Consider the following 26,943-nt stretch of genomic DNA (forward strand, 5'->3'; position numbering starts at 1 on the left):
CAGGCAGCTTTGTACTTTGTTGATATTTCTCTTCTGTCAATGTGAAACATTAATGACAGATTTATGTACTTATTAGCCCAACCAACTTAGTTTTAAATGCATATCGAACTATTATACTTCAGGTCGCTAGCTGTTTCTTTGTCACTTTCATTTTTCCTTTTTGGCAGATTTGGAATATTGTGTGTGTGTTTTACCTTTAAGAAGCATTTTGAGGACAGCACATGCATCTAAAGAAAGAAGGAGAGAAGTGAGGATACAAACAGCGAAAGTTTTCAACTTAGTTAAGACCAGTATACAGGCTTTGCTGTATTCTGGGCTGTGTGTAGTTCCTGTGTTGGCCATTGCCTTACTTGGATAGAAGGAAGTTTCTGAGCTCACCAGTGGGAGTGGGGAGCCTTGAGCAGCCTATCTGTCCCTGGGGGAAGTGACCTCAGCACTTGAGCTGTAAATCATTGGTTGCTTTGGACCATTTCTAGCTCTTTTCAAGTTCCCTGTATAAAAATCCGCCCTCAGGCGTTTTTCTGGCTATATACCCAAGCAGAGCTCCACGTGGTCCTGCAGAGGGGTCCTGGCAACAGAGAACTGAAAGAAGTGACCACTTTCCAGATTTAAGTATTTTTTGGCTTTTTTTATCTGCATTGTCCTCTGGCTTTCATTTAACTAGATATAACTGTTTTTGTGTCTATCTGCTGATTTCTGAAGTATCTGCGCATTTTGACTCTGGTCGATTAATACTGTTTTTGTTAATTTAATCTGCTGAGGCTGCCCACTAAAGTGTGCTAGCCTGTGTAAATCGATTTTACTGTTTGCTTAATTGCATTTCTGTGTGCTTTCCTGAAAAAACAAAAAACAAAAAAAAATACTTTCCGCCTTTGCCTCGACTAGTTAAGACCAGTATACAGGCTTTGCTGTATTCTGGGCTGTGTAGTTCCTGTGTTGGCCATTGCCTTACTTGGATAGAAGGAAGTTTCTGAGCTCACCAGTGGGAGTGGGGAGCCTTGAGCAGCCTATCTGTCCCTGGGGAAGTGACCTCAGCACTTGAGCTGTAAATCATTGGTTGCTTTGGACCATTTCTCCTGTATAAAATCCGCCTCAGGGCATTTTTTTCTGGCTATATACCCAAGCAGAGCTCCACGGGTCCTGCAGAGGGTCCTGGCAACAGAGAACTGAAAGAAGCGACCACTTTCCAGATTTAAGTATTTTTGGCTTTTTTTAAACTGCATTGTCCTCTCTGGCTTTCATTTAACTAGATATAACTGTTTTTATGTCTATCTGCTGATTTCTGAAGTATCTGCACTTAAAAGTAGCATTTTGGTCACTCTGGTCGATTAATACTGTTTTTGTTAATTTAACTGTTGAGGCTGCCCACTAAAGTGTGCTAGCCTGTGTAAATCGATTTTACTGTTTGCTTAATTGCATTTCTGTGTGCTTTCCTGAAAAACAAAAACAAAAAAAATACTCCTTGTTTTCCTTGCTCGACTAGTTAAGACCAGTATACAGGCTTTGCTGTATTCTGGGCTGTGTGTAATTCCTGTGTTGGCCATTGCCTTACTTGGATAGAAGGAAGTTTCTGTGCTCACCAGTGGGAGTGGGGAGCCTTGAGCAGCCTATCTGTCCCTGGGGGAAGTGACCTCAGCACTTGAGCTGTAAATCATTGGTTGCTTTGGACCATTTCTAGCTCTTTTCAAGTTCCTGTATAAAAATCCGCCTCAGGGCGTTTTTTTTTTCTGGCTATATACCCAAGCAGAGCTCCACCTGGTCCTGCAGAGGGGTCCTGGCAACAGAGAACTGAAAGAAGCGACCACTTTCCAGATTTAAGTATTTTTTGGCTTTTTTATCTGCATTGTCCTCTCTGGCTTTCATTTAACTAGATATAACTGTTTTGTGTCTATCTGCTGATTTCTGAAGTATCTGCACTTAAAAGTAGCATTTTAGTCGACTCTGGTCGATTAATACTGTTTTTGTTAATTTAACTGCTGAGGCTGCCCACTAAAGTGTGCTAGCCTGTGTAAATCGATTTTACTGTTTGCTTAATTGCATTTCTGTGTGCTTTCCTGAAAAACAAAAACAAAAAAATACTCCTTGTTTTCCGCCTTTGCTTTCGACTAGTTAAGACCAGTATACAGGCTTTGCTGTATTCTGGGCTGTGTGTAGTTCCTGTGTTGGCCATTGCCTTACTTGGATAGAAGGAAGTTTCTGAGCTCACCAGTGGGAGTGGGAGCCTTGAGCAACCTATCTGTCCCTGGGGAAGTGACCTCAGCACTTGAGCTGTAAATCATTGGTTGCTTTGGACCATTTCTAGCTCTTTTCAAGTTCCCTGTATAAAAATCCGCCTCAGGGCGTTTTCTGGCTATATACCCAAGCAGAGCTCCACGTGGTCCTGCAGAGGGTCCTGGCAACAGAGAACTGAAAGAAGCGACCACTTTCAGATTTAAGTATTTTTGGCTTTTTATCTGCATTGTCCTCTCTGGCTTTCATTTAACTAGATATAACTGTTTTTGTGTCTATCTGCTGATTTCTGAAGTATCTGCACGTCGACTCTGGTCGATTAATACTGTTTTTGTTAATTTAACTGCTGAGGCTGCCCACTAAAGTGTGCTAGCCTGTGTAAATCGATTTTACTGTTTGCTTAATTGCATTTCTGTGTGCTTTCCTGAAAAACAAAAACAAAAAAAATACTCCTTGTTTTCCGCCTTTGCTCGACTAGTTAAGACCAGTATACAGGCTTTGCTGTATTCTGGGCTGTGTGTAATTCCTGTGTTGGCCATTGCCTTACTTGGATAGAAGGAAGTTTCTGAGCTCACCAGTGGGAGTGGGGCCTTGAGCAGCCTATCTGTCCCTGGAAGTGACCTCAGCACTTGAGCTGTAAATCATTGGTTGCTTTGGACCATTTCTAGCTCTTTTCAAGTTCCTGTATAAAAATCCGCCTCAGGTTATACAGGTTTAAACTATTTCTTTTCCCTTCTCTACTCAGTCTATTTAGCTGTATATATTAGCACTTGTTTTGAACTTCTATCCTTAGCAAGCACTCATAATAAAATAAGCACTCTTACCCTAAAGTATGCACTACAGGCATCCACTACCCCTGTGAATACCCACTTCCCTTAAAGGCACAGCACTCCTTATAATATTCTAGTATGTCGGTGGTAGACCACTAGCATCCTCTCTTGTTCAGCTGGTTAATCTGGGAATCTTAAGACAATGTTACAATTGTCTCATGTACCTGAACAACCCTCTCCTCCTTCCTACTAACACATATACTTGTGAGATGCAACTATATAGCCAGACTGGAGGCTGAACTCTCTCAACTCAGGACTGGCAAGACCAGACAGGAGGGACATGGTACCCACACCCAAAGCAAAACCGGTCACACATAAAACTACCACTACTACAAACCAAACACATAAGAACACAAAGACATACTCGGGCTCTTATAAAAACTTACCAAAACAACAGAGGCCTCCAAAGCAGACACCCAGAAATACACCCCACCAGCACCTACAACACATACTCAAGCAACAGGTGTGTCACACAATCACAGCCCTAAGGCAAAACACTATGCCAGAGACATTAGTAATAGGTGACTCTATAGTCAGACACACCGGCGTTCCACCAGGCTGAATAAGGAGAGGGTAACGGTGAGCTGCCTATCGGGAGCTAGGATCCGCCACATTACACACGCACTCAGGTCACTCCAAAGCAAGTACAAGTATGATTCAGTCATTGTCCATGTGGGTGTGAATGACCTGAGGCACCCCTGGACTATGTGAAAGAGACATTGAGGAGCTCTCCGATTATGTAGCCCAGACTGGTATGACCCTGACCCTGAGCAGCATCCTGCCTTCACCAAGAATGATGCCTCAGTACAAAGACAAAATGATCAGTTTTAACAATTGGCTTAATCACTGGTGTCATTCTAGGGGATCAATGTCTGTCAGCCTGGGATGACATGCTGGACAAGCCACGTTGCTTAAGGGATGGCTTGCACCTGTCACCACTGGGCTTCGGATACTGGCCAAGGCTCTTGCCACCCCATAGTGCCTTTTTAGGCAATGTTCAAAGGACAAATCAACCTCCATAAAAACAAAATGGAAAAAATTAAGGGTAATGCTGCTCAACGCCAGAAGTCTAAATCTCAAGATGCAGGCACTCAAGCACTTCTCAGTATGGAGAACATCGATGTCTGTGCAGTAACTGAAACCTGGTTCAAGGCTCCTGAGAGCACTCCAGCGCTACCAGGCTATACCTCATATCATGCGTTTGGCCTCAAGTTCCAGGCGAACCACAAAGGAGGAGGAGTGTCCATTTTCATAAAGGACACCTACACCTCTCGATTGGTGGCTACCATGAAGCATCAGAAACCATACAAGTTTTACTCACCATAGGCAAAACTGCCATACAACTGGTCGCATGTTATAGAACACCCTCCCAATCCCAGGAATCCCATCAAGCATTCCTGAAAACACTGGAGGATATGAATGTCACACCAAACACCATCATATTGGGTGACTGCAACTACCCCAACATAGACTGGGCCCACTATTCTAGCCCTAACACCCTAGCCCAAAGATTCCTGGAATTCATAAACTCAAATGCTATGGAGCAACTGGTCACTTCTCCTACGAGGAGAGATAATATACTTGACCTGATTATCACAAACATGGGGTCCAAGTGCTCCGCACCGGATATAAACCCCTCACTAGTAAGATCTGATCATAAACTGATCACGTTGGATGTACATATCCCACCCCCACCCCCAGAACAAAAGACTACACTGAAAAACTTTTCAAAAGCTGACTTTGCGCTCCTTAAGTCAGAAATGATATCCTTTAAGCCTACTGGGTTAATGGAAACCACATCCAAAAATGCTGAATCCTTCACAAAAGCCTTCTACGGACATCTCCAAGAATGCATGGATCAAGCAATCCCAACTAAAACCAAGACCCTCTCCACCAAGGGAAAACGCCCGGTTTGGTGGACCCTGGCTATAAACAAACTGTACAACAAAAGAAGGAAGCTACTGCAGGACAAAGCCAAATCCGACAAGGGAAAGGCTTCCCTGATCAGCACAAGTAAAAAACTACGTTCTCTCATAAAAACATCTAAAGCAAACTTTGAGAAAAAGATTGCCAAGGATACCAAAGACAATCACAAGGCCTTCTTCAATTATGTCAGAACCTTGGGAGGAAATTCTCAGATATGCTCTGAGTTAGTACACAACGACAAAAATTCACTGACCCTACCGACATTGCCAGTATTCTGGCAGATAGGTTCAGTGCAAATTTCTCCTCCCTCACCCCTAAAGATGAAGTAATTATCCCTGCTGAATGTAACCTACCTGTCATCACAGACATACAGGTGAAATCAGCACTCAACAAGGCAAAAACACAGCATCTATGGGACCCGATGGTATCCCGGTTGCGTGTTACGTGAACTTCAAGATGAACTAAACCCGCACCTAACAACGCTATTCAATCTTAGCCTCACTACAGGATATGTACCTGAACACTGGCGCACAGCAACAGTGGTCCCACTCCACAAAGAAGGAATTTCTACTGACCCTGGTAACTACCGCCCCATAAGTCTGACCAGCCTGGTCTGCAAGGCTATGGAAAGAATCATCATGGAACTCATAAATGGCGACATTGGGGATCTGCAGACCCTTGATCCCACCCAGTTCAGTTTTGTAAAAGGCAGATCCTGCCTCTTAAACCTGGTTGACTTCTTTGAGACAGTCACTAGTGCCATCGACGAGGGCAAGGCTGTCCACACTGCCTACTTGGACTTGGCTAAGGCCTTTGACACGATACCACACTCTGGCATCATTGACAAGCTCAGCAGCCTAAATGTAAATCCATATGTCACAAGATGGGTAGCAAACTGGCTAAAAAACAGAACCCATAAGGTCAAAATTGGTGGAGCCATGTCAGACTCAAAACCAGTCACGAGTGGTGTCCCACAGGGCTCAGTCTTGGGTCCACTCTTATTCGCATTTACTTCTCAGATGTGAAAGCAAATATGGGAGGATTATGGCTGACAAAGTTTGCAGATGACTGCAAACAGGGTGCCATAGTTGATTCACCTGCTGACACACACATCCTACAGAAAGGTCTCACTGAAACGGACAACTGATGCCGGAATCATGGCCTCAGACTTAACGCCAAAAATGTATAGTCATCCCTTTGGGAAAAACAAAGTACCCACAAATTATCACGTAGACAATAACCCACTGAATACGGAAGAAGTAATCAGAGACCTGGGGACTCAAGTCGATAGTGACCTCTCCTTTGACAACCATGTTGCCAAAGTGGTCAGAAAGACATTCTACCTTGCCCATCTCATCATGAAGGGATTCTCATCCAGATCAAAGGAGGTCATTGTACCTCTATATTCCTCCCTTGTCAGGCCCATGATTGAATATAATGCTCCATTTGGGATGTATCTCACCCGGTACATGCAACAACTGGAAAGACCCCAGAAGTACCTCACCAAGAGGATCATAGGTCTCAAACATGTGCCTTATCCAGCTAGATTAAAGAAACTCCAGATCTATTAAGTAGCATACCACCTGCTCAGAGGTGATTTGTGCCTAACATATAGGGCCATGTCCAACCAAGAACTGATGGACATGCTCCATCTCAAAAATCCAAATCCACCAGAACCACGCGAGCTAAAGATTTCAACCTCTGCACAAATATGAATAGGACATGCTGGAGGGATAGATTCATAACACAGAGGTTACCCATACTCTGGAACAAAATCCCAGTTCATGTGAGACAGAGCCCTTCATTGGCACTGTTCAAGAAAAATCTCGATGCATGGATGGGAGATCGCAAGTTTACCCCGGGAGTCACCTCAGTGTCACTACTAGACAGAGGTATAGTTTACTAAATAATGGGGTCCCACATGTGTCACTACTAGAGAGGCGCAACTATATAGTACGGGTGGCGTAAGCCACATCACTGTTGGCTAGGCTTATAAATGCCCCCGGGCAGATAGCCTAGTACACTACTATGAAACTATGAAACTATGATTGGTCAAGTAACAGGTATATGTGCCGAGCCAAGATCCTAATTCGTAGAATCTGAGGATGTGGAGTACAGGAAATATTGCAGATATCTTCTTCCTGTATCAGAATCAAAATTGCACCATAGTTCCTGTGATACAGACTCTAGATCTCAGAGCAGCCCAGACAATGTTCCTGTTGCAGAACGTGTCTTAACTTCTACTTCCATTCCTGATGGTGTCCCTGATGTCCCAAAAGTTGAACATTCAGCAGAGTCAGTCCCAGTTGCTAGATCTAGTTCTAATTTCTATGTCACACAATTCGGCCATATTTCCAGACCTACTGTGAGATACACAATGACCTGCACAAAATTGTCTATATGTATTTAGTTCTGTATAATTGCATGACAAAGAATTATTTTGCATTAATTGGATGTCAATTGATGTTGTCAGTTATGCATGACAATTTCTCAAAGTGGGAGGATGTAGAATAGTGTGTGTGCTGTACCTTTAAGTAGTGTTTCAAGGGCAGCATGTGCATATAAATAGCAAGCACATGCTAGCTTCAGTGCCATTTTGAGAGTGCAGCCAGAGAGTAAGCATGTATAAATGTAATAGCTAGTGTTTATAAGTTTACCTAAGCTGAAGTTATTCAGCCTCAATCCTGATGTGTTTGCACATAATTCTTGAAGCTGCTGTGTATTCGCTATTATTATTAATGCAGGAAAAAAGTCAAAGCCTGTTTTCTCAGTTAAAGTTTATAAAATTCTTATGACCATCTTGAAGCAAAAAGGTACTCATGTAACTACCTCAGTAGCCAAAAGATGGCACTTTTTGCATCTGTATTTAGCCAACATCCGGTCCTCAGGAATGTAAAACTATTTGCTGGAACTGAGGTTCAAAATTATATTTTGCATTTTTTTTTTCAAATAGAACATTGTGATTGCTTTGCTTAGCCTACATGTTCTTTGAAAGTTATATTTCTGAACATCTGAAAGATGACAGTTAAAAAACTAGTTCGCAGATTTGCCCCTGATTATCTGATGGCATTTCGGTTTCATTTCTCCTATTACGTGTTTCCTTAACAGTTTTTATAAAATGACTCTTCTTGCCAAAAATGTTAGGCAGTAATTTTAACATTATTGATTCCATTTCTCACCACATTTAATCTGTATGGAGTTATGGAGTCCCTATTATTTCATCGAAGATTCGCATCATCGAACGGCATTTTGAACGTCATGTTATTGAACCATTCTGATTGAGACCGCATTATGGTTTGGATCAAGAAATCTTCCTTTTCCCCACTGTAGCGTAAACATGGAGCTGGTATATATAGTTAGCAGGGGGTGTGGGGGGTTGATGAATGGAATTTCTGATGAAAAGCCATTCAATGCCATTCGATCTTGTAAATATTTGATGATATAATATAGACCAAGAATTATGGTTTCTAGCAGCTGCAGCATTCAAATCTCAACTGTACATTTTTTCTTGCACATAGATGCTAAATGATGTAACCATTTAAAAGATGAAGAGGACAGTTATCAAAACATTTTCTTTCACTTGTTACCTTTGTTAGTTCTTCTGTTAAAGCATCGTTTTTAAGTACGGCATCTTACAATACAGGGCAATGTTAACAACTCATGTAACATGATATTTTTTATTAATTATGTACCACATACTGTTACATTGATCACTTCCATTGCCTAAGCATATCTTTATAACTTCATTGCTTCCTCAAAAATGATTTAATCTTACTTCCTTTGCTTTCAGCTTTTTTTTTTCACTTATTTCACCTAATTTTCTGAGGTGAAAAAAAAAGTTTGTAGGCATTTGTGTGAATTATTCATTATTTTTTTGCTTTTGCTACACATTTGCCTGTATCTGTCCTTGAAAAGCTCCAAGATCATAGAAAATGATAGAAAATGTAACTGGGGAGATTCACGAAGGTGCCATGAGATGTACACCTCCATGTACACACTGGGGGGTATTCAGCAACCACCCTAACATGGTGCTGTATACTGCACTGCCATGATGAATGTTAATGAAGTAGTCAAGAAGTGGCACATATTTAGTAGCTATTTGCTTCCCCCCAGAACTCCTTCCAGGAAGCCCACCACATCACTGTATTAAACACAACCAAAAGACCACATTCAGCTACCTATTATGACCATTGTATGGGGACTGATGGCGCATGGGAGCCAATAGATGCCAGGGATACAATTTCCTTAAGTGCTTTAATAACACCAACAGCAGTATGGGGAATGGGGGGGGGTGAAAAACAATAGATACCAAGGATACAAATTTTTTAATTGCCTTAATGTCAATGGCAGCAGTATAGGGATCAGGGATGGTGCAAAACACTAGACAACAGGGCTACAGTTTCCTTAATAATCTTAATGACACCAGCAGCAGTACAATTATTGGGGAGTGGGGAGAACAGTAGCTACCAAGGACTACTCAACAGTAAAGTGCTAGAATGACAACAACTTCAGGATGGGGTCTGGAGGGAGCTAGAGAAGGGCAAACAGGTCAGGGACTTGTATGGGGACTGTGGTGTGTGTGTTTGTGTTTTGTGTACTTGTTTGTGTGGGGTAGTAACTGAAGAAGGTGGCCTATACCTACACAAGCAGCAGCGAACTACCATGATGTGCAGATCAGCAATAATTTGCACATCATTGTAGTAACTGTGATTCAGAGACATGCAAATTAGCTGATAATGAGGTCTTCCTTCATCGTAGCTACCATGTTTCTCAATTAAAACTATATCACATTGTCGGAGCAGGGCCTTTATAGTTCAAGAGGTCCAGCTGACACTAGGTCCTTTAATGAATTCATGGCAAAGTCAGGAATTTTATTATGTAAGGCTTTATGAGTTTCTGTCCATTTTATAGGCTACTGTAATGGCAAAGATGTTGGGCCTGATTCATAAAACATTGCCATATCATGCTAATCAATGCTGCATGGCAAGTAGGGGTGAGCAGGGTGTGTGTGATTCAGAAAACCCACTAACATGATGAGACCACCTGGAAAACAAGACTCAGCATAATGAGCCGTGCTGTATGCTAATGATGCAAAACAGATGGCAGAGGGATTCAGAACTCATATTCAAGTAAAGAAAAAATAAAAAGTATGTTAGGGATTGCCATGGCAATTGTATACGTGTATCTGCAAGAGGCTCTTACTGAAGCTGTTGCTGCCAATGGTCTGCAATATTGCCCAGAGATGCCAGGTCTTCTGACCATGTTTAACATTTCATGCCCTCCATGATACCAACATAATGGACCACTACCAAATACAGAGTGACACCATGCAAGAAATGGTAGACATGTGTTGGTGTCGTCTGCAGCCCCATGGAAGTCATGGAGTGCCTAACAAGGCATGAGTGGCTTTGCATATGTTAGCTACAGGGACCTTTTAGTGACCCACTTGGGACATAATAGGGGTACCTCAGGCATCTGCCTTTAGACTACCCAACCATTTCCTTGATGTCATGCTTCAGCGTGTGGGGGGAGCATATCCTGGAGGGGAGTGAGGCAACATATGTGGGACTTGATGTAATGGTGGCCATATATTACCCATTCATTTATTTATTTCTTTATGTACATTTGTTGATGAGAAAGTCTGACTGGGAATTAAAACCCTGGAAGAAAAGTTCCATAGTTAACATATACAAAATGATTATGAGAACTTATAAAACATTTATTAAGCAAAAGCATCCAAAAGGTTATAACTCAGACATATCAAGAGTTCAGCAATAAAGTAACTGCAATGGGCATTACACATACATTAAAGTGAATATTTTATAAAAAATATACAAAGACAGTCTTGGAGGTAAATCCAATCTTTTATGCAGAATTAACACAAGGACAGTTTTGGAGGTTGCACTGTACAATACATATACTTTAAAGGAAATTGTTATACAAAGACAGTATCAGAGCTAGTCTGGCACTCATACAGTGAGCAGGGGGCACTCTTTTCTGAACATAATGTATATTCAAACTATGTGGGGGGCTATGATCCAAACACACCCCAAATGTGGGGGGTGGTGCCCCCCCTTACTATATATACTAACTCCAGGGTCACACTACAGTGGGGAAAAGGCCATATATAACTTTCAGTGAAATGTGCTTCCAGTGAATAGTTCTAGACCCAGTGAGCAGATAATGATAACTGTGTCCTCAGGTTGGGCTGGTACAACTGTGAAAGAAAGGAGAGAGAGAGAGACAAAGAGAGAGAGAATGTTTTTATGTTGGGAAATAGAAAACCCTGGATAAGGATAGAGAACAAGATTAATGTGAGAGGAGATAAGAAAGGCATGTGGTTGTAACTGAAATAAAGGGCCCCACCTGTTGAATTAGGCAGGTGGTACGTAAATCATAAAATATATCACTTTATAAACTCCTAAGAGGTCTATAATGTGTAGGATATTATCTGTAATGTGTGCACAGGCCATTCAAGCATTCATATGGCACCCATGTTGACTTTAAAAATGGTGGGTAAGGGTGACTTCCACAGTGACATGTAATGGGTGATGCTGGATATGCCCTAGAACCTTGGCTCATGACACCAATGAGAAATCCAAATAACCCAACAGAGCAGGGTTTGAACCATGCTGATTCACAAACCAGAAACCTCATACAGCATGTGTTTGGTCTGCTGAAGTCATAATTCCACTAGCTATGTACAGCTGGAAGATCCCTGTAGTACAACCCTGCCATGTGTCCAAAAATTGGAACTGTTTGTGTCATTCTACATAATATAATACTGTGGAAGCAGATAACACAGGGTGGCAGTCAACAGGAACTAGAATTCCCAGCAGCACAGGCAGCAGCAGAAGTCAGAGGAGGAGCCAGCAGCAGGAGATGCCAATGACAGATGTAGGCAGGCACAATAAACCAGGGCACTACCTAAAAGGTAGCAGATAACACATAACCCTACTGCATAAGTATGCAAGAGCTAAGCAGATAAAGATACTAAAAGTGATGCTTACAAAAACACCAATTTCTGCTTCTTCATGCATAGGCTTGGCCACTCTGTGCATCAGACATAGGCAATCCATGTCATTCTAGGGGGATCCAATGTCTGTCAGCCTGGGATGACATGCTGGACAAGCCACGTTGCTTCGCAAGGGATGGCTTGCACCTGTCACCACTGGGCTTCCGGATACTGGCCAAGGCTCTTGCCACCCCCATAGTGCCTTTTTTAGGCAATGTTCAAAGGACAAATCAACCTCCATAAAAAACAAAAATGGAAAAAAATTAAGGGTAATGCTGCTCAACGCCAGAAGTCTAAATCTCAAGATGCAGGCACTCGAAGCACTTCTCAGTATGGAGAACATCGATGTCTGTGCAGTAACTGAAACCTGGTTCAAGGCTCCTGAGAGCACTCCAGCGCTACCAGGCTATACCTCATATCATGCGTTTCGGCCTCAAGTTCCAGGCCGAACCACAAAGGGAGGAGGAGTGTCCATTTTCATAAAGGACACCTACACCTCTCGATTGGTGGCTACCCATGAAGCATCAGAAACCATACAAGTTTTACTCACCATAGGCAAAACTGCCATACAACTGGTCGCATGTTATAGAACACCCTCCCAATCCCAGGAATCCCATCAAGCATTCCTGAAAACACTGGAGGATATGAATGTCACACCAAACACCATCATATTGGGTGACTGCAACTACCCCAACATAGACTGGGCCCACTATTCTAGCCCTAACACCCTAGCCCAAAGATTCCTGGAATTCATAAACTCAAATGCTATGGAGCAACTGGTCACTTCTCCTACGAGGAGAGATAATATACTTGACCTGATTATCACAAACATGGGGTCCAAGTGCTCAAGACGCGGATATAAACCCCTCACTAGTAAGATCTGATCATAAACTGATCACGTTGGATGTACATATCCCACCCCACCCCAGAACAAAAGACTACAGTGAAAAACTTTTCAAAAGCTGACTTTGCGCTCCTTAAGTCAGAAATGATATCCTTTAAGCCTACTGGGTTAATGGAAACCACATCCAAAAATGCTGAATCCTTCACAAAAGCCTTCTACGGACATCTCCAAGAATGCATGGATCAAGCAATCCCAACTAAAACCAAGACCCTCTCCACCAAGGGAAAACGCCCGGTTTGGTGGACCCTGGCTATAAACAAACTGTACAACAAAAGAAGGAAGCTACTGCAGGACAAAGCCAAATCCGACAAGGGAAAGGCTTCCCTGATCAGCACAAGTAAAAAACTACGTTCTCTCATAAAAACATCTAAAGCAAACTTTGAGAAAAAGATTGCCAAGGATACCAAAGACAATCACAAGGCCTTCTTCAATTATGTCAGAACCTTGGGAGGAAATTCTCAGATATGCTCTGAGTTAGTACACAACGACAAAAAATTCACTGACCCTACCGACATTGCCAGTATTCTGGCAGATAGGTTCAGTGCAAATTTCTCCCCTCCCTCACCCCTAAAGATGAAGTAATTATCCCTGCTGAATGTAACCTACCTGTCATCACAGACATACAGGTGAAATCAGCACTCAACAAGGCAAAAACACAGCATCTATGGGACCCGATGGTATCCCGGTTGCGTGTTACGTGAACTTCAAGATGAACTAAACCCGCCCCTAAGAACGCTATTCAATCTTAGCCTCACTACAGGATATGTACCTGAACACTGGCGCACAGCAACAGTGGTCCCACTCCACAAAGGGGAAATTCTACTGACCCTGGTAACTACCGCCCCATAAGTTTGACCAGCCTGGTCTGCAAGGCTATGGAAAGAATCATCATGGAACTCATAAATGGCGACATTGGGGATCTGCAGACCCTTGATCCCACCCAGTTCAGTTTTGTAAAAGGCAGATCCTGCCTCTTAAACCTGGTTGACTTCTTTGAGACAGTCACTAGTGCCATCGACGAGGGCAAGGCTGTCCACACTGCCTACTTGGACTTGGCTAAGGCCTTTGACACGATACCACACTCTGGCATCATTGACAAGCTCAGTAGCCTAAATGTAAATCCATATGTCACAAGATGGGTAGCAAACTGGCTAAAAAACAGAACCCATAAGGTCAAAATTGGTGGAGCCATGTCAGACTCAAAACCAGTCACGAGTGGTGTCCCACAGGGCTCAGTCTTGGGTCCACTCTTATTCGGCATTTACTTCTCAGATGTGAAAGCAAATATGGGAGGATTATGGCTGACAAAGTTTGCAGATGACTGCAAACAGGGTGCCATAGTTGATTCACCTGCTGACACACACATCCTACAGAAAGGTCTCACTGAAACGGACAACTGATGCCGGAATCATGGCCTCAGACTTAACGCCAAAAAATGTATAGTCATCCCCTTTGGGAAAAACAAAGTACCCACAAATTATCACGTAGACAATAACCCACTGAATACGGAAGAAGTAATCAGAGACCTGGGGACTCAAGTCGATAGTGACCTCTCCTTTGACAACCATGTTGCCAAAGTGGTCAGAAAGACATTCTACCTTGCCCATCTCATCATGAAGGGATTCTCATCCAGATCAAAGGAGGTCATTGTACCTCTATATTCCTCCCTTGTCAGGCCCATGATTGAATATAATGCTCCATTTGGGATGTATCTCACCCGGTACATGCAACAACTGGAAAGACCCCAGAAGTACCTCACCAAGAGGATCATAGGTCTCAAACATGTGCCTTATCCAGCTAGATTAAAGAAACTCCAGCTCTATTAAGTAGCATACCACCTGCTCAGAGGTGATTTGTGCCTAACATATAGGGCCATGTCCAACCAAGAACTGATGGACATGCTCCATCTCAAAAAATCCAAATCCACCAGAACCACGCGAGCTAAAGATTTCAACCTCTGCACAAATATGAATAGGACATGCTGGAGGGATAGATTCATAACACAGAGGTTACCCATACTCTGGAACAAAATCCCAGTTCATGTGAGACAGAGCCCTTCATTGGCACTGTTCAAGAAAAATCTCGATGCATGGATGGGAGATCGCAAGTTTACCCCGGGAGTCACCTCAGTGTCACTACTAGACAGAGGTATAGTTTACTAAATAATGGGGTCCCACATGTGTCACTACTAGAGAGGCGCAACTATATAGTACGGGGTGGCGTAAGCCACATCACTGTTGGCTAGGCTTATAAATGCCCCCGGGCAGATAGCCTAGTACACTACTATGAAACTATGAAACTATGATTGGTCAAGTAACAGGTATATGTGCCGAGCCAAGATCCTAATTCGTAGAATCTGAGGATGTGGAGTACAGGAAATATTGCAGATATCTTCTTCCTGTATCAGAATCAAAATTGCACCATAGTTCCTGTGATACAGACTCTAGATCTCAGAGCAGCCCAGACAATGTTCCTGTTGCAGAACGTGTCTTAACTTCTACTTCCATTCCTGATGGTGTCCCTGATGTCCCAAAAGTTGAACATTCAGCAGAGTCAGTCCCAGTTGCTAGATCTAGTTCTAATTTCTATTTCACACACCGCCATATTTCCAGACCTACTGTGAGATACACAATGACCTGCACAAAATTGTCTATATGTATTTAGTTCTGTATAATTGCATGACAAAGAATTATTTTGCATTAATTGGATGTCAATTGATGTTGTCAGTTATGCATGACAATTTCTCAAAGTGGGAGGATGTAGAATAGTGTGTGTGCTGTACCTTTAAGTAGTGTTTCAAGGGCAGCATGTGCATATAAATAGCAAGCACATGCTAGCTTCAGTGCCATTTTGAGAGTGCAGCCAGAGAGTAAGCATGTATAAATGTAATAGCTAGTGTTTATAAGTTTACCTAAGCTGAAGTTATTCAGCCTCAATCCTGATGTGTTTGCACATAATTCTTGAAGCTGCTGTGTATTCGCTATTATTATTAATGCAGGAAAAAAGTCAAAGCCTGTTTGCTCAGTTAAAGTTTATAAAATTCTTATGACCATCTTGAAGCAAAAAGGTACTCATGTAACTACCTCAGTAGCCAAAAGATGGCACTTTTTGCATCTGTATTTAGCCAACATCCGGTCCTCAGGAATGTAAAACTATTTGCTGGAACTGAGGTTCAAAATTATATTTTGCATTTTTTTTTTCAAATAGAACATTGTGATTGCTTTGCTTAGCCTACATGTTCTTTGAAAGTTATATTTCTGAACATCTGAAAGATGACAGTTAAAAAACTAGTTCGCAGATTTGCCCCTGATTATCTGATGGCATTTCGGTTTCATTTCTCCTATTACGTGTTTCCTTAACAGTTTTTATAAAATGACTCTTCTTGCCAAAAATGTTAGGCAGTAATTTTTAACATTATTGATTCCATTTCTCACCACATTTAATCTGTACGGAGTTATGGAGTCCCTATTATTTCATCGAAGATTCGCATCATCGAACGGCATTTTGAACGTCATGTTATTGAACCATTCTGATTGAGACCGCATTATGGTTTGGATCAAGAAATCTTCCTTTTCCCCACTGTAGCGTAAACATGGAGCTGGTATATATAGTTAGCAGGGGGTGTGGGGGGTTGATGAATGGAATTTCTGATGAAAAGCCATTCAATGCCATTCGATCTTGTAAATATTTGATGATATAATATAGACCAAGAATTATGGTTTCTAGCAGCTGCAGCATTCAAATCTCAACTGTACATTTTTTCTTGCACATAGATGCTAAATGATGTAACCATTTAAAAGATGAAGAGGACAGTTATCAAAACATTTTCTTTCACTTGTTACCTTTGTTAGTTCTTCTGTTAAAGCATCGTTTTTAAGTACGGCATCTTACAATACAGGGCAATGTTAACAACTCATGTAACATGATATTTTTTATTAATTATGTACCACATACTGTTACATTGATCACTTCCATTGCCTAAGCATATCTTTATAACTTCATTGCTTCCTCAAAAATGATTTAATCTTACTTCCTTTGCTTTCAGCTTTTTTTCACTTATTTCACCTAATTTTCTGAGGTGAAAAAAAAGGTTTGTAGGCATTTGTGTGAATTATTCATGATTTTTTTCCTTTTGCTACACATTTGCCTGTATCTGTCCTTGAAAAGCTCCAAGATCATAGAAAATGATAGAAAATGTAACTGGGGAGATTCACGAAGGTGCCATGAGATGTACACCTCCATGTACACACTGGGGGGTATTCAGCAACCACCCTAGCATGGTGCTGCATAGTGCACTGCCATGATGAATGTTAATGAAGTAGTCAAGAAGTAGCACATGCTTAGTAGCTATTTGCTTCCCCCCAGAACTCCTTCCAGGAAGCCCACCACATCACTGTATTAAACACAACCAAAAGACCACATTCAGCTACCTATTATGACCATTGGATGGGGACTGAGAGGGCATGGGAGCCAATAGATGCCAGGGATACAATTTCCTTAAGTGCTTTAATAACACCAACAGCAGTATGAGGAATGGGGGGGGGGTGAAAAACAATAGATACCAAGGATACAAATTTTTTAAGTGCCTTAATGTCAATGGCAGCAGTATAGGGATCAGGGATGGTGCAAAACACTAGACAACAGGGCTACAGTTTCCTTAATAATCTTAATGACACCAGCAGCAGTACAATTATTGGGGAGTGGGGAGAACAGTAGCTACCAAGGACTACTCAACAGTAAAGTGCTAGAATGACAACAACTTCAGGATGGGGTCTGGAGGGAGCTAGAGAAGGGCAAACAGGTCAGGGACTTGTATGGGGACTGTGGTGTGTGTGTTTGTGTTTTGTGTACTTGTTTGTGTGGGGTAGTAACTGAAGAAGGTGGCCTATACCTACACAAGCAGCAGCTAACTACCATGATGTGCAGATCAGCAATAATTTGCACATCATTGTAGTAACTGTGATTCAGAGACATGCAAATTAGCTGATAATGAGGTCTTCCTTCATCGTAGCTACCATGTTTCTCAATTAAAACTATATCACATTGTCGGAGCAGGGCCTTTATAGTTCAAGAGGTCCAGCTGACACTAGGTCCTTTAATGAATTCATGGCAAAGTCAGGAATTTTATTATGTAAGGCTTTATGAGTTTCTGTCCATTTTATAGGCTACTGTAATGGCAAAGATGTTGGGCCTGATTCATAAAACATTGCCATATCATGCTAATCAATGCTGCATGGCAAGTAGGGGTGAGCAGGGTGTGTGTGATTCAGAAAACCCACTAACATGATGAGACCACCTGGAAAACAAGACTCAGCAGAATGAGCCGTGCTGTATGCTAATGATGCAAAAACAGATGGCAGAGGGATTCAGAACTCATATTCAAGTAAAGAAAAAATAAAAAGTATGTTAGGGATTGCCATGGCAATTGTATACGTGTATCTGCAAGAGGCTCTTACTGAAGCTGTTGCTGCCAATGGTCTGCAATATTGCCCAGAGATGCCAGGTCTTCTGACCATGTTTAACATTTCATGCCCTCCATGATACCAACATAATGGACCACTACCAAATACAGAGTGACACCATGCAAGAAATGGTAGACATGTGTTGGTGTCGTCTGCAGCCCCATGGAAGTCATGGAGTGCCTAACAAGGCATGAGTGGCTTTGCATATGTTAGCTACAGGGACCTTTTAGTGACCCACTTGGGACATAATAGGGGTACCTCAGGCATCTGCCTTTAGACTACCCAACCATTTCCTTGATGTCATGCTTCAGCGTGTGGGGGGAGCATATCCTGGAGGAGTGAGGCAACATATGTGGGACTTGATGTAATGGTGGCCATATATTACCCATTCATTTATTTATTTCTTTATGTACATTTGTTGATGAGAAAGTCTGACTGGGAATTAAAACCCTGGAAGAAAAGTTCCATAGTTAACATATACAAAATGATTATGAGAACTTATAAAACATTTATTAAGCAAAAGCATCCAAAAGGTTATAACTCAGACATATCAAGAGTTCAGCAATAAAGTAACTGCAATGGGCATTACACATACATTAAAGTGAATATTTTATAAAAAATATACAAAGACAGTCTTGGAGGTAAATCCAATCTTTTATGCAGAATTAACACAAGGACAGTTTTGGAGGTTGCACTGTACAATACATATACTTTAAAGGAAATTGTTATACAAAGACAGTATCAGAGCTAGTCTGGCACTCATACAGTGAGCAGGGGGCACTCTTTTCTGAACATAATGTATATTCAAACTATGTGGGGGGCTATGATCCAAACACACCCCAAATGTGGGGGGTGGTGCCCCCCCTTACTATATATACTAACTCCAGGGTCACACTACAGTGGGGAAAAGGCCATATATAACTTTCAGTGAAATGTGCTTCCAGTGAATAGTTCTAGACCCAGTGAGCAGATAATGATAACTGTGTCCTCAGATTGGGCTGATACAACTGTGAAAGAAAGGAGAGAGAGAGACAAAGAGAGAGAGAATGTTTTTATGTTGTGAAATAGAAAACCCTGGATAAGGATAGAGAACAAGATTAATGTGAGAGGAGATAAGAAAGGTATGTGGTTGTAACTGAAATAAAGGGCCCCACCTGTTGAATTAGGCAGGTGGTACGTAAATCATAAAATATATCACTTTATAAACTCCTAAGAGGTCTATAATGTGTAGGATATTATCTGTAATGTGTGCACAGGCCATTCAAGCATTCATATGGCACCCATGTTGACTTTAAAAATGGTGGGTAAGGGTGACTTCCACAGTGACATGTAATGGGTGATGCTGGATATGCCCTAGAACCTTGGCTCATGACACCAATGAGAAATCCAAATAACCCAACAGAGCAGGGTTTGAACCATGCTGATTCACAAACCAGAAACCTCATACAGCATGTGTTTGGTCTGCTGAAGTCATAATTCCACTAGCTATGTACAGCTGGAAGATCCCTGTAGTACAACCCTGCCATGTGTCCAAAAATTGGAACTGTTTGTGTCATTCTACATAATATAATACTGTGGAAGCAGATAACACAGGGTGGCAGTCAACAGGAACTAGAATTCCCAGCAGCACAGGCAGCAGCAGAAGTCAGAGGAGGAGCCAGCAGCAGGAGATGCCAATGACAGATGTAGGCAGGCACAATAAACCAGGGCACTACCTAAAAGGTAGCAGATAACACATAACCCTACTGCATAAGTATGCAAGAGCTAAGCAGATAAAGATACTAAAAGTGATGCTTACAAAAACACCAATTTCTGCTTCTTCATGCATAGGCTTGGCCACTCTGTGCATCAGACATAGGCAATCCATGTCAGAATGTGCAAAGGGTAGGGAGTAAGCTTGACTATATAACTATAGAATACTGACGCAGATACAGACAAGTAACAATGATGCACACAAAAACACCAGCCTGTGTTTACCCCTGCATTGGCTGGCCACACTGTGCATCAGTCATAGGCATTCCGAGTCAGATTATGCAAAGAGCAGGGTGCTCTCATTATCATTTACACAGGTGAGGAAGGAAACATTACTTCATAACTACTGTGCCTAAGTAGATACACCACAGGATTCAATAATGTCTGTGTTGGCTCCGTGTACAGCCTACATGGAATGTATCCACGTACATGGCCACAATCTTCCCCCTGCTGCAAAACGTGCATATTAATGGTGTGGCATGCCTAAGGGAGGTTTTGCTGCACAAAACCTCATAGAACATAAATAATGCATCTGTGTAACACCGATGGCACACACATAACTGACAACCCCTTAACTTGACCAAAAAGAGTATAAGAAATAATGCCAAAGCTGTGTATGCAATTATTTCACTAATTTAGATGTATTATTTATTTTTTTTACTTTTATGTGCATGTTTGTGTGAGGCACCATGTGATTTAACTGTGCTTAGCTCTGCACAACCATACATCAGACATGCACCAGACATTGGCAGCCTCCAAACACTTGATCCCACATAGTTTGGCTTTGTCAAGCGGAGGTCATTGTCTGCTAAATTTGATCTACTTCTTTGAGACAGTCACCAAAGTCATGGATGAGGGGAAGATGGTGCACACCATCTACCTAGACCTGGCCAAAGCCTTTGACACTATTCCCAGTCAGACATAATAGATAACCTCTTTAAACTAAGCATCAGTTCATATGATACCAGATGGGCAGCAAACTGGCTCACTGATAGAACCCACATAGTCAAAACAGGGGAAGCCACCTCAAGCAGTAGACCTGTAACAAGAGGCGTACCCCAGGGTTCGGTCTTGGGGCCTCTGTTATTTGGGATATACTTTTCTGAGGTGCAGGCAAAAACCAGTGGACTATGGCTGACCAGGTTTGCAGATGACTGCAAGCTGAGTGCTGTCATCAATTCCCCTAGTGATGTGGACATCCTTCAAGAGGGTCTCACTCAGACAAATAACTGGTACCAGAAACATGGGCTCAAGCTGAATACCAAAAAATGCATCATCATCTCCTTTGGAGAGAGTGATGTCCCCACAAATGATCACATTGATAACAATGTCCTAAGCACTCAATCAGTTGAGAGGGATTTAGGTACCCAGGTTGAGAGCAACCTGACTTTTGACCACCATGTTACTTCCATTGTACGGAAAGCCTTCTACATGGACAACCTCATAAGTAAGGGTATCTCATCCAGGGACAAGGAGGTCATAACATCCCTGTATTCTTCCCTTATAATACCCATTATTGAGTAAAATACCCCTTTTGACATGTACCTCACAAAGCACATGCAGCAGCTGCAGAGACCACAGAGGTTCCTTACCAGGAGAATCCAGGGCCTCAAACATCTACCATACACAGATATGCTAAAAGCCCTATCCCTCTACTCAATTTCATACAGACTCCTCAGAGGTGACCTGTGTCTGGTATACAAGGCGTTCACAGACACCACCTTGATGGGATTGCTGCATGTCTACAAGTCAAGTTCCACTCAAGTAACCTGCACGCGCGGCCTCAACCTGGTCTGTGACATTAACAAGACTTGTTGGCGGGACAGATTTGTGTCCCTCAGACCCCCCTATCTATGGATTAGACTTCCTCTTCACATCAAAAAGAGTACCTATTTACACCTTTTTAAGTGCAACCTGGATAACTGGATGGGAAACAGAAAGTACACCCCTGGGATTCCACCCATGTCCCTGCTGGACAGAGGTATCAGGTGCTAATTTGTCTAAACATGGGCTGAACTTTTGGATAGACTTATAAGGGCCTCAGGGTTAATAGCCAAGTAACTTCCTATGATCTAAAAAAGAAACCGGATGCATTCATTTTTTTTTTCTTTTTATGTGCATCTTTGCGTGATGTGCTGCATTATTTACTTATGCTTAGCTTTGCACACCCATGCATCAGATATGCACCAGACATGTAAAAATAGAAACCGGATGCTTTCAATTGTTTTAGCTGTGTGGTGCTTTGCACTGTGCAAACCCACACAGTGACGCTGCACTACATTTACAATAGCACCTCCGCAGTACATATGAAGATACATGGGTTCCCTTCCCTAGTCTTGTGGCGACATAGGTTGAGTGATGACCTATAATGTACTAGCTCCTGGGTTTGAGTTCTGTAAATGATTCTTTTTATATATACTGCTGTGAAACTGTGTTAGGTCACTGAGACATCCATTCACTTTAAATGTAATTATTGTTATATTTAGAAATGATGTGCAATGCTAAGAATCACTTAAACATGGGTAACATTTTTCCTTGTATGCACATTGCTAAGCATTGCTTAAACATGTGTTTCCCATATTTGCACAATGCTAAGTAATGCAGCATGTTTTTGAAAATTTAAGTATGACTAGCAATGATGGGAATGCATCCTATTTAAAGAGCAGTTGGTGGGAATTACACAGTATTCCTTGGAGCCTGATCTTGTGTGCGGATATATTTGTCATCAGGGAAGGAATGCACTTTCAGGCACAGTGTTGGGGTGTGCAGGAGTCTAGGATTTTTATTGGACTCCTGGTACAGCACCATGGACCCCGACTACTGCAAGAGAACTATGTTGGTTCAGAATGCAAGTCTGAGGCCTGGGATAGTTTGGCCAGGGACCTGACCAGTGCAACTACTATCCCCTGCACTAGTGAGCAGTGTTGCCACCATTATGATGACCTCCAATGAAAGAAAAGGAGTACTTTGGATCAGTTGATTCAAGAGGCAGAGGTGGGGAAAATCCTACAGATATGCAAGTATGTTTTCTAGTAATTTATAAATATACAAGTTGAATCTATGCAAAACTGGTATGCATAATGGATTCCCTCTGCTACCACACCTGCAAAATAGAGGGCTTGCAACTTGCAGTCCCATGCAAGGTGTTTGCTCAGGATGAGTGCATGGTATGCAAAAAAATCAGTAAAGTAATAAGCAAATGCTTAACTTAATAATAAAATAAAAAATACATATATTGCAGTCTTTTAACAGTCATGTATGAAATACCTGGGATGTCACAGTCTTTCATTAATGTGTTAGTGCATATCTGAACTGTAAAATCAAGTTAAAGCATGTAAGAATGCAATACTGTGTAGCTTCACTTCCAACCATTATTTAATGTTGCTGAATACCCAGATTAAGAGTCAGTGTTGTGGTCCACGTATTGTCTGAAATATGCTGTTAATTGCAGTCAATAACTGATTAGGATAAACATGTATGTCAACAGAAATACTAGGCAGTTATTTGTGTATGTAAATCCAAGATTTGGAACAACATGAATCAATAAAGTGTAAAAGGAGATAGTGCTGTGACAGTGTTGTATTTCAAATAAAATGCTCAGTATTACTGTACTCACTGCTTGTGGGTTCCAATCCCCCACCAGCCAACTGAAACATTGTGCAGCCTTCAGTACTGTATTAGCATTTCATCAATAAAACATAACCATACTTGCATGTGAAGTGCACACCCATAGACCTGTGCCTTGAATGTCCAGCTGTCAAGTGTAATTAGTGTACATGGACATACCTCTCAACTGTCATGATCTTTGCAGAATGTAATGTATATTGCCCCATATGTGTGGTCTGTTTGGTATATGAACTTGTTTTAATGCCTAGTCTCTGCCACATAAGACTGACACAAGTGGGGGTCAATGCCAGCCAGTAACAGTGGGATTCAATGTGGTATGAAGTTATAGTTTTATGCTGTGCTATAACTAGATTATTCAGAAAGCAGAATGTTATTTGTATTGTGATGTGATTGTAATAAATGGTTGCTCTGGCAACCAGTGTCTACCATTCTTTGGACTGGGTGTGGGAGAACTAGTGTTTGCCTTGCAAATCAGCTTGTCTCACACTGAGCCTTTACTTCTCGTGGACATGTTAATCTAGTCTTTTATGGATCAATGTAAAAAAATGTCAGTCCTCTGAATTGCAGATATTAGGCATCTTTCTAAATGCATTTTAATGGCAAATCAGTTATCAGAACACCTTGCTACTATTGTAGGACCACACTATGTAAGAATGTTCCCTGTTGTTGTGCCTTTGTTCCACCATTATGTACAGCTTAGGCCTCAATGTCTCTTGCTAAGAGGTTGAGAGGTATATACATTGAGCATCATATATCCAATATAACAACACTGAATGATTGATGGATGCAATATGATATGAACTATAGTATGTGTGTGTAAGGAACGGGGTAGTATTTCAAATAATAAATGTCATAGCAGTCAGTAGTGTTACAAGTAAAATCTAACATATCTAAAAGTACTTAGTATGTTTTGTTATAGTATATGTGATGTTACTAATGTTCTCTTTTCTTCTCTCACCCCACCCCTTCTCTTTTTTTATTTATTTAATCAAAATATTTACTATCATCATTTGCTATTATCATATTGCTTGGTATTATCTCTTAAGTTGTCCTTATGTATAACTTAATATTACTTTGTTGTGAAATTAATTTTCATTTATATTATTTATTGTTGTGCTTATTATATTATTTTTCACTTATTTTCCATTATTCGTTATTATTTTCTTTTATCTTATTCATTACATTTATTTGAGTTGCATTTTTTCCATTATGTTTCTATTTTATTTGCCACAATGCAACAAGATAGGACAGTTCCTGGTAATCCACCTACATTGGCTGCCCCAGCTGAGGCACCAGGGCCTAGAATGTCTGGGCTGCAGCCTTGTGGCACCCCCCTGCTGCTCTTGTATTACATGCACCATAAGGTTGTGCCACCCCACAGGCCAGTAGTTTGCCCCCAGGGAGTGAAAGCAGAGGGAATGACTATCCCATCCAAACACAACTGCCAGCCATGGTGCATAGGCTTGTGCAGCAGACTGTTGGCATATGCCTAAACCAGATGGACAGCAGGCTGTCCATCCTGGTGCAGCAGCCTCACCCCAGATGCCGGCATCAGCCACTGCCTGCACAGGAGCACTGAAGGTGCGGTACTGACAGACTCATGGGTGAGGACTTGAGTCACACTGCTACCAGGTCTGATGTCCATGGGACCGAGATCTCCCACCACCTTCCCAACCAAGGTGTTCACCCCCCTGTTGTGTCCCACACCACCCTTGTTTGCTGTCTTGTATGTCTTGTCTATCTGCAAATTGCTTCCTCACCTTCCCAACTTACCTTCCCCACACACTCCTATGTCCCTTGCTCAACGTTCCACTCTCTCCTCAAAAAAAAAAAAAAAAAAGCTAAACTAAATGGTATTGTATTATTACATGTATGTGAAGGCATAATAATCACATTCAAAAAGTGCACCTATGCCCTATATCGAATCCAGTACCATCTGAATAGAACACAAGTTCATCAACCCGCCATGCCACAGATTTAGTTAATTAACACAGGTGCTGTAAGCAAAATAGTAATTGTCATTTTCTTATCATTAAGCATATTTACATGATGCTGCACATTGCGCCACATCGTGCAGCAAATCTGCTAAAAGATTAATGAAAGTAATGGAATTAAACTGGGAATCTGGTGGAGAAATACATCACTATAAAGCCATATACATAGCAATAGGTGTAAGGGAGGTGTATAACAGCAGGTCAGTGTGCAACTATCTGTAACAACATGTGAAAACACACCTGCTATATCACTAACTCTGTAGCTCAATTTGTGAAATGCTTTGAAAACATTTATATTTTGGTTCACATGGTCCTGGATTCAAATACAGCTGTATCTAGCATTTAAAATACATGCATGTGTACACCACCATTATAAACTGTGATATGTATGATTGTGTCATCACCTCTTTATCCACCCAGTGCAGTACAGATGGAATGTTTCCTTCTAAATAATGGCGGTCAAAGGCCTATACATAGGAACACATTTTAACTATTCATTTTACAACCCAAGAAAGTGCCTAGAATGACAGGTTATGCATTAGCATGAATTCTCAGAGGAATTTGAAGTATGCAATTCAAATATGGCTCAGTAATTCCATACTGCAGTCCACAATGATTTGCCAGTGATGTTCCAGACAACCACAGGTGTAAAAGTGACACACATATATGGGAATTCTGCTAGAAGCAAGGGTAGCCAGTAATACATTCCAGGTGACTACCATGACATTACACATGACTTGGCAGTTGTTCAAGTGGTTGACATAATGGTTAATGTATCCCCTACCTTGTTCTAGTACAAGTCAAGCATGTTGCCATTTACTCTGTTAATCATAGCTTTGGCTAACATACTTACCTTAAACACATACCTTAATTTCCTGTGGGATGAGTTTCCTTAGTCTGGTTCTGGCTGTTAATGAAGGCTGCCACAGTTCCCAAAATTACTCTTCTGTGTTGTCGTGTTGCAAAGGCTTCACCTTTTCTGTCTATGCCTATTACCACCAGCAGCAGCAGCTTCAGCCTGTAGCACACATATTTGTATGCAAAAAAGTAGCTGCTACAAACATTCTGTCTGTGCTGATATTGTATCTTTACCTCACAAATTTTCACCCCAATATATAAGAAAGTGGACTGGATTTACATTGATGCCTTACATCTTGTTGAGTAGTTGCATGGGATTGACTGAGGAACATGGCCTCAAGCTGAA

The sequence above is a fragment of the Protopterus annectens genome, chromosome 2.part1 (assembly GCF_019279795.1).
Source record: "Protopterus annectens isolate FY-2018-M chromosome 2.part1, PAN1.0, whole genome shotgun sequence".
NCBI lineage: Eukaryota > Metazoa > Chordata > Ceratodontiformes > Protopteridae > Protopterus > Protopterus annectens.